Genomic DNA, 7112 nt, shown 5'->3' with positions numbered 1-7112 from the left:
TTCCCTAACTGTGGTGGGGCCATAGACAGAACCCATAACCCTATCTTGGCACCGGAGCACCAAGCCGGCAAGTACATAAACCGCAAGGGGTATTTTTCAATAGTGCTGCAAGCTCTGGTGGATCACAAGGGATGTTTCACCAACATCAACATGGGATGGCCGGGAAAGGTACATGACGCTCGCATCTTCAGGAACTCTGGTCTGTTTCAAAAGCTGCGGGAAGGGACTTTATTCCCAGACCAGAAAATAACTGTTGGGGATGTTGAAATGCCTATTGTTATCCTTGGGGACCCAGCCTACCCCTTAATGCCATGGCTCATGAAGCCATACATAGGCAGCCTGGACAGTAGTCAGGAGCTGTTCAACTACAGGCTGAGCAAGTGCAGAATGGTGGTAGAATGTGCATTTGGACGTTTAAAGGCGCGCTGGTGCAGTTTACTGACTCGCTTAGACCTCAGCGAAACCAATATTCCCACTGTTATTACTGCTTGCTGTGCGCTCCACAATATCTGTGAGAGTAAGGGGGAGAAGTTTATGGCGGGGTGGGAGGTTGAGGCAAATCGCCTGGCTGCTGGTTACACGCAGCCAGATACCAGGGTGGTTAGAAGAGCACAGGAGGGTGCGGTACGCATCAGAGAAGCTTTGAAAACCAGTTTCATGACTGGACAGGCTACGGTGTGAAAGTTCTATTTGTTTCTCCTTGATGAAACCCCCCGACCCTTGGTTCACTCTACTTCCCTGTAAGCTAACCACCCTCCCATCCTCCCTTCGATCACCGCTTGCGGAGGCAATAAAGTCATTGTTGCTTCACATTCATGCATTCTTTATTCATTCATCACACAAATAGGGGGATGACTACCAAGCTTGCCCAGGAGGGGTGGTGGAGGAGGGAAGGAAAATGCCACACAGCACTTTAAAAGTTTACAACTTTAAAATTTATTGAATGCCAGCCTTCTGTTTTTTGGGCAATCCTCTGTGGTGGAGTGGCTGGTTGGCCGGAGGCCCCCCCACCGCATTCTTAGGCATCTGGGTGAGGAGGCTATGAAACTTGGGGAGGAGGGTGGTTGGTTACACAGGGGCTGTAGCGGCAGTCTGTGCTCCAGCTGCCTTTGCTGCAGCTCAACCATACACTGGAGCATACTGGTTTGGTCCTCCAGCAGCCTCAGCATTGAATCCTGCCTCCTCTCATCACGCTGCCGCCACATTTGAGCTTCAGCCCTGTCTTCAGCCCACCACTTACTCTCTTCAGCAGCCACTTACTCTCTGCAGCCCGCCACGTCTGCTCCCGGTCATTTTGTGCTTTCCTGCACTCTGACATTATTTGCCTCCACCCAGTCATCTGTGTTCTGTCAGTGTGGGAGGACAGCATGAGCTCAGAGAACATTTCATCATGAGTGCGTTTTTTTTTCTTTCTAATCTTCACTAGCCTCTGGGAAGGAGAAGATCCTGTGATCATTGAAACACATGCAGTTGGTGGAGAAAAAAAAAGAGACAGCGGTATTTAAAAAGACATATTTTATAAAACAATGGCTACACTCTTTCAGGGTAAACCTTGCTGTTAACATTACATACATAGCACATGTGCTTTCGTTACAAGGTTGCATTTTGCCTCCCCCCACCACGTGGCAAACAGCGGGAACATTTCTGTTCAGCCACAGGCAAACAGCCCAGCAGGAACGGGCACCTCTGAGTGTCCCCTGAAGAAAAGCACCCTATTTCAACCGGGTGACCATGAATGATATCTCACTCTCCTGGGGATAACGCAGAGAGATAAAGAACGGATGTTGTTTAAACGCCAGCAAACATACACTGCAATGCTTTGTTGTACAATGATTCCCGAGTACGTGCTACTGGCCTGGAGTGGTAAAGTGTCCTACCATGGAGGACGCAATAAGGCTGCCCTCCCCAGAAACCTTTTGCAAAGGCTTTGGGAGTACAGCCAGGAGAGCCGCGAATGCCAGGGCAAATTAATCCTTTCACATGCTTGCATGGTCACCTCTGCTGATGAGCTCTGCATGGTCACCTGCAGCTTGCCATGCTGGTCAAACAGGAAATGAGATTCAAAAGTACGCGGTTCTTTTCCTGTCTACCTGGCCAGTGCATCTGAGTTGACAGTGCTGTCCAGAGCGGTCACAATGGAGCACTCTGGGATAGCTCCCGGAGGCCAATACCATTGAATTGTGTCCACAGTACCCCAAATTCGACCCGGCAAGGCTGATTTAAGCGCTAATCCACTTGTCAGGGGTGAAGTAAGGAAATCAATTTTAAGAGCCCTTTAAGTCGAAAAAAAGGGCTTCATCGTGTGGACAGGTGCAGGTTTACATCGATTTAACGCTGCTAAATTTGACCTAAAGTTCTAGTGTAGACCAGGGCTAAGTGGGTTATCAGAAAAGATTTTGCATGCGTTGATTTCCTGAACTGCAACACCTTCCCTAGTCTGGAACCTTTTCCTCCATCTTGCCATTCATCTGTAATTTCTCCTCTGCTTCTCACTGGGAACCTTTTTTCCCCATGATCTCTGTGAACATGGTTATTTGTGACATAATTTTCTCTCTCATGTTACATACTCTACTCCCTGAAGCATGAGCTTCTAAACTGGAATAGAAGCTAGAAGCTATTTAAGATTTGTATGGGCCAGAAATGGGGAAAAAAAGAAACAAACAAAAGAAAACCCTAAACCCAGTTCTTTCCAGATTCACTATTAAATGTCCAACTGTGTGCTAATTACCACTTTACTTTTCTAACAGAATATGGAAAGGCATATGGTCAACTTTACAAACCGTACCTGTAGCATGAATGTTAACGGCATTTCTAGACTGTTGGCAGAGATTGCAGCAGAAGATGACTATCTGAGTGGGAATGAATGTCACAGGATCTGCAAAAGCAAAATAAAGGTAAGTCTTATGCTAATAATGCACTTGAATGTCTCTATTTAACTGATTATTTAATACTTAAGCCCTGATCTGCACTGAGAATTGCATTGGCGTAGAGAAGAATCCACTTAATACAGGTTGGGAATTTATTTATAAAGTTGCTGGGCATCTAAAGGAAATCCTTTTGCAGGTCATATTTCAGGCCCCAATTATGCAAAGACTTAAACTCTATGCACTATGAGTAGCGCCTTTTACCTGAATGGAACTATGTAATGTGCATAAAATTAGGCACATGTGGAAATCCTCAAATGTTTGGGGCCTAAGAGGGATTACGACTATTCAATTATACTAGTTTAGGACTATTCAATATATTTATTTACAGGCAGAAGGATTGGTTGTTTAATGACAAATTAAATGTATAAATAAAAGTATCAACTATCAACAAAAATCTTTTTCAGAAATATGTATTTATTCAATCTGCAGTTTTATACACATGGATTCCATATAGCAGAAATGTCTTCATACTCATTATTATTGGCATGAGGGTTTTAGTGAAATATTAGATCTTACATTTCAAAAACATCAAGCTCCACAAAAGACACAATATTCCATATTGTCTGAGATGCTATTATATGTGAAAGATAGAGGCAAAAACCCAGATCCTGCAAAGAGCTCAGTGCAGACAGATGGATTCTGTACCTGTGCAGAGTCCATTGTCTTTAATGGGACTTCATGTGGGCACACGGATTTGCACACATGGAGCTTACTGCAGGTTGTACATATCGAAGACACTATTTTGATATTTCTTAGCATATGAAAAATTTAAATGGCAAAAAATACAGCTTTTTCACTACTATTTATTATCTGTGTTATCAGAGCACCAAGAAGCTCTACTCATGGACCCAAACCCCACCATGCTAGGTTCTTTGGGGCAGGGACCATCTTTTTGTGCAACACTTAGACATGGATCAGGGCCCCATTGTGCTGGGGCTTCTAGGTGATACAATATAAATAATAATTTGGATATCTCAGAACAAACCCAAGGAAGCATTATCATTTCCCAACAGCTCCTCAGAACATCACTTTTGAGTTGATACCAAACATAATAAAATTCAGACAGCTGTGGAGTTTTTCCATGATTTGGTGTGAAGCATTTGAACACAGGTCATAACAGGTTCACTAGTGCAGTGCTCTTTTAATATTCACCATGCCCACCTGAGTAGCATTCCTTTATAATGACAGCTTTCAGAGTAGCAGCTGTGTTAGTCTGTATTCGCAAAAAGAAAAGGAGTACTTGTGGCACCTTAGAGACTAACAAATTTATTTGAGCATAAGCTTTCATGAACTACAGCTCACTTCATCGGATGCTTATGCTCAAATAAATTTGTTAGTCTCTAAGATGCCACAAGTACTCTTCTTATTCCTTTATAAGACGTGCACTAAATAGCCTCTAGGTGGCACATGGATTCTTTTGTTTGTCAGATGTCTTTTTGTTCCATTTAGCAAAATGAACTCATACAAGGGGAGAGTTTCAAAGTTAGGAGAAAATCTCTCACACTGTGCACAAACTTTAAAGAACTTGGGACTTCCTCTATTTCCAGACGATGCAATGTCTGTCAAGCTTATATTTACGGAAACATTATTTCCTTTGTGGCTAAGGATAAGGCAGGCCTGTTTCAAAGTTAAAGTAGTAAACAAAATAAATTAATAGAAACAATTACAAAACATTATCCTGCAAAATCAGTGGAAAAATGTAAACTTAAAAGAACCATGTGCCACTGCACCAAGAGCCAAGATCAGAAGGAGTGGTTCTAAGTGTCTGGGATGCTTTACAACTCACATTGTCTTAGGTTAACTATCTCCTGAAATACTTTGGGTTATAGTGCCATTTGTTTTAGATTAAGCATTTAATTCTACTTTGCACCAAGTTTTTGTGTTAATATAGGACACAATCTTGAAAGCTGTTCCATACAGATAAACCTTTTTTACTCAGAGACTGGGCCAGTTTTATATTTTATTCACCACCTCGGTGGTGGTTACTCCTTATATGCTCAGATACTGTGGTATAGATACCTAGAAAACAGCACCTACAAACAGACTGGGGCACATGAAAAAATGTATCGAGATGGGAGAGATCCCACTGATTCCAGTGAAATTCCCTCTCTTTGTAATGTGGAAACCATGCTGGAAATGAAAGACTCCTTCTAACCAACAACTTAAAAAAAAAAAAAAAATTTAGAACAGGACCCATTGTGTGAAAGGGCCCAGGCAGAGAAAACCTCAGATGGGTGTGAGGAGCTGCTGTTGCCGTGTAACACTAGTCAGTACTATTTAGTGGATTATTTGGGTTAGTTTAAGGATAATAACGTAGGTGAAAGCCTGTGCTGTTGTACAGGAGTAATTCATAAAGTGTAAAAAAATAAAAGAGCACAGAGAACTTAAAAACTGGATGGTAACAGACCACAAATCCCAGTGAAGATTGAACCTGGTGATAAACTCAACAGAAAGAGATCTCAACCATGCTTGTAGTGGTTTCCATCATTTCACAGTGACTCAACAGTCGTCCAAGGCTTCAGGATGACATGCAGTGACAATCCTAGAACCTTATTGTATAGTAATACCCAGTTATCATATAGATTTATCTTATAGCCTTTATCTTTATTATGGCGCTGAACATTGGACGACTGGGATTGACTGAGAGACATTTGGTAAGTCAGGGGGCTAGGACTGTGGGACGTGAGAGAGCTGGTGCTGGAGAGAAAGGACCAGGGGCAGCGAGTTATATGTGCCTGTGGTGCTCATGCTTCAGGAATATTCAGGGCCCAGCTCTACCAATGTTTGTGGCCCATTCTCTCCTGCAGCCCTGCCTGCCGCCCCCGCGCACCTCCCACGGAGCATCTACCGGCCCTGCCTTCCACCCCCGGGTAATTTAAAAGGGCCTGGGGGCCCCCAGCCACCACCGCCAGCAGCACAGCAGGGCTAAGGCAGCTTCCTACCCTCCCTTGCTCCATGCCACTCCTGGAAGCGGCCAGCATGTCCCTGCAGCCCCAGCGTGTGTGTCTCTCTGTGCGCTGCCTCGCCCTGAGCACTGACTCCGCAGCTCCCATTGGCCGGGAACTGTGACCTATGTGAGCTGTGGGGGCAGTGCCTGCGGGCAGCGGCGCACAGAGACTCCCAACCCCCTCGCCTAGGAGCTGCTGCCAGAGTGGTATGCAGGTTGCTTTTGGGAGCTGCCTGAGGTAAGCGCCGTACTCCTCACCCTCTCCTGCACCCCAACCCCATGCTCCAGCCCAGAGCCCACCCTCGCGCTCCTTCCTGTACCCAAACTCCTTCCTAGAGCCCGCACCCCCTCCTGGACCCCACCCCAGCACCCTCTCTCCACCCAAACTCCTTCCTAGAGCCCGCACCCCCTCCTGCACCCCTGCCCCAGCCCAGAGCCTGACCCTTCACCCCTCCCGCACCCAAACTCCCTCCCAGAGCCATGGGGGGGGGGTGTGTGTTGGAGTTGGGGGTTACTTGGACCTGTTCTGGGCACCACCCAAAATTATACAAACCTGCCGCCCCTGGAAAGGACGGGAGCCCTGGGACGGGGGGACGCTGCCAGGCTGATGCTGGGAATGGAAGACACCGGCCCTGGGGAAGATGGTGGGATTGAATGATGCTGAGGGGGCTGGTGATGGGACTGGGGGTAGGGATGTAAAATGTTAACCCGTTAACCATTACTCTTACCGGTGAACCGCCTTAACCAGTAGCCCTCGGACCGGCCGGCCGCAGCCCCGGCCCCAGCTGTGGGGGCGGGATTGGCCCCAGCTCTTAATCGTTAACCGTTTAAATGAAATATTTTTAATCGTTTAAACGGTTAACTGTGAAAACGGCGTTTACATCCCGAATTGGCGGACACTGAGAGGAATGCGGGGGGCGCGGGGGACTGTGAGACGCCGGGGAGCTGATGCGGTGGGTGGGAGCGGGGAGGGGGGAGGAGCCGCTGGGCACCGGTGCTGGGACTGGGGGCGCCGCTGAGGCGCGCGGGGCTGTCCGGTGAGGCGGAACACTGGGGGACGCGGCTGCCGCAGGGGGCGTGTGCGCGTGCGCGGAGGCGGTGGAGGAGCTTCGGGTGGTGGTCGCGCCCGGCGCCGGCCTCTTCCCCGGCAACTCTCTCAGCCCCGCCCCGCAGGTTCCGAGGCGCCTTTCCCCCCCTCCCTTCGGGCAGCCGTAAAGCGCGGCGGGAAGGGGGCCGTG

General features: G+C 47.3%; 1 long non-coding RNA gene across 1 annotated transcript; it reads right to left on the bottom strand.

The window, feature by feature from the left end:
* Nucleotides 1–773: 773 nt before the first annotated feature.
* Nucleotides 774–7102, bottom strand: LOC144273926 (uncharacterized). Its single transcript, XR_013347818.1, has 3 exons — nucleotides 6603–7102; nucleotides 2786–2875; nucleotides 774–1446 (listed from the first exon to the last, which is right to left on the bottom strand). It is a non-coding gene; the product is annotated as an uncharacterized LOC144273926 (long non-coding RNA).
* Nucleotides 7103–7112: the final 10 nt, after the last annotated feature.

The sequence above is a fragment of the Eretmochelys imbricata genome, chromosome 1 (assembly GCF_965152235.1).
Source record: "Eretmochelys imbricata isolate rEreImb1 chromosome 1, rEreImb1.hap1, whole genome shotgun sequence".
Classification (NCBI taxonomy): Eukaryota; Metazoa; Chordata; order Testudines; family Cheloniidae; genus Eretmochelys; species Eretmochelys imbricata.
The sequence above is the reverse complement of the archived record's forward strand: the minus strand, read 5'-3'. Positions and strand labels throughout refer to the sequence as shown.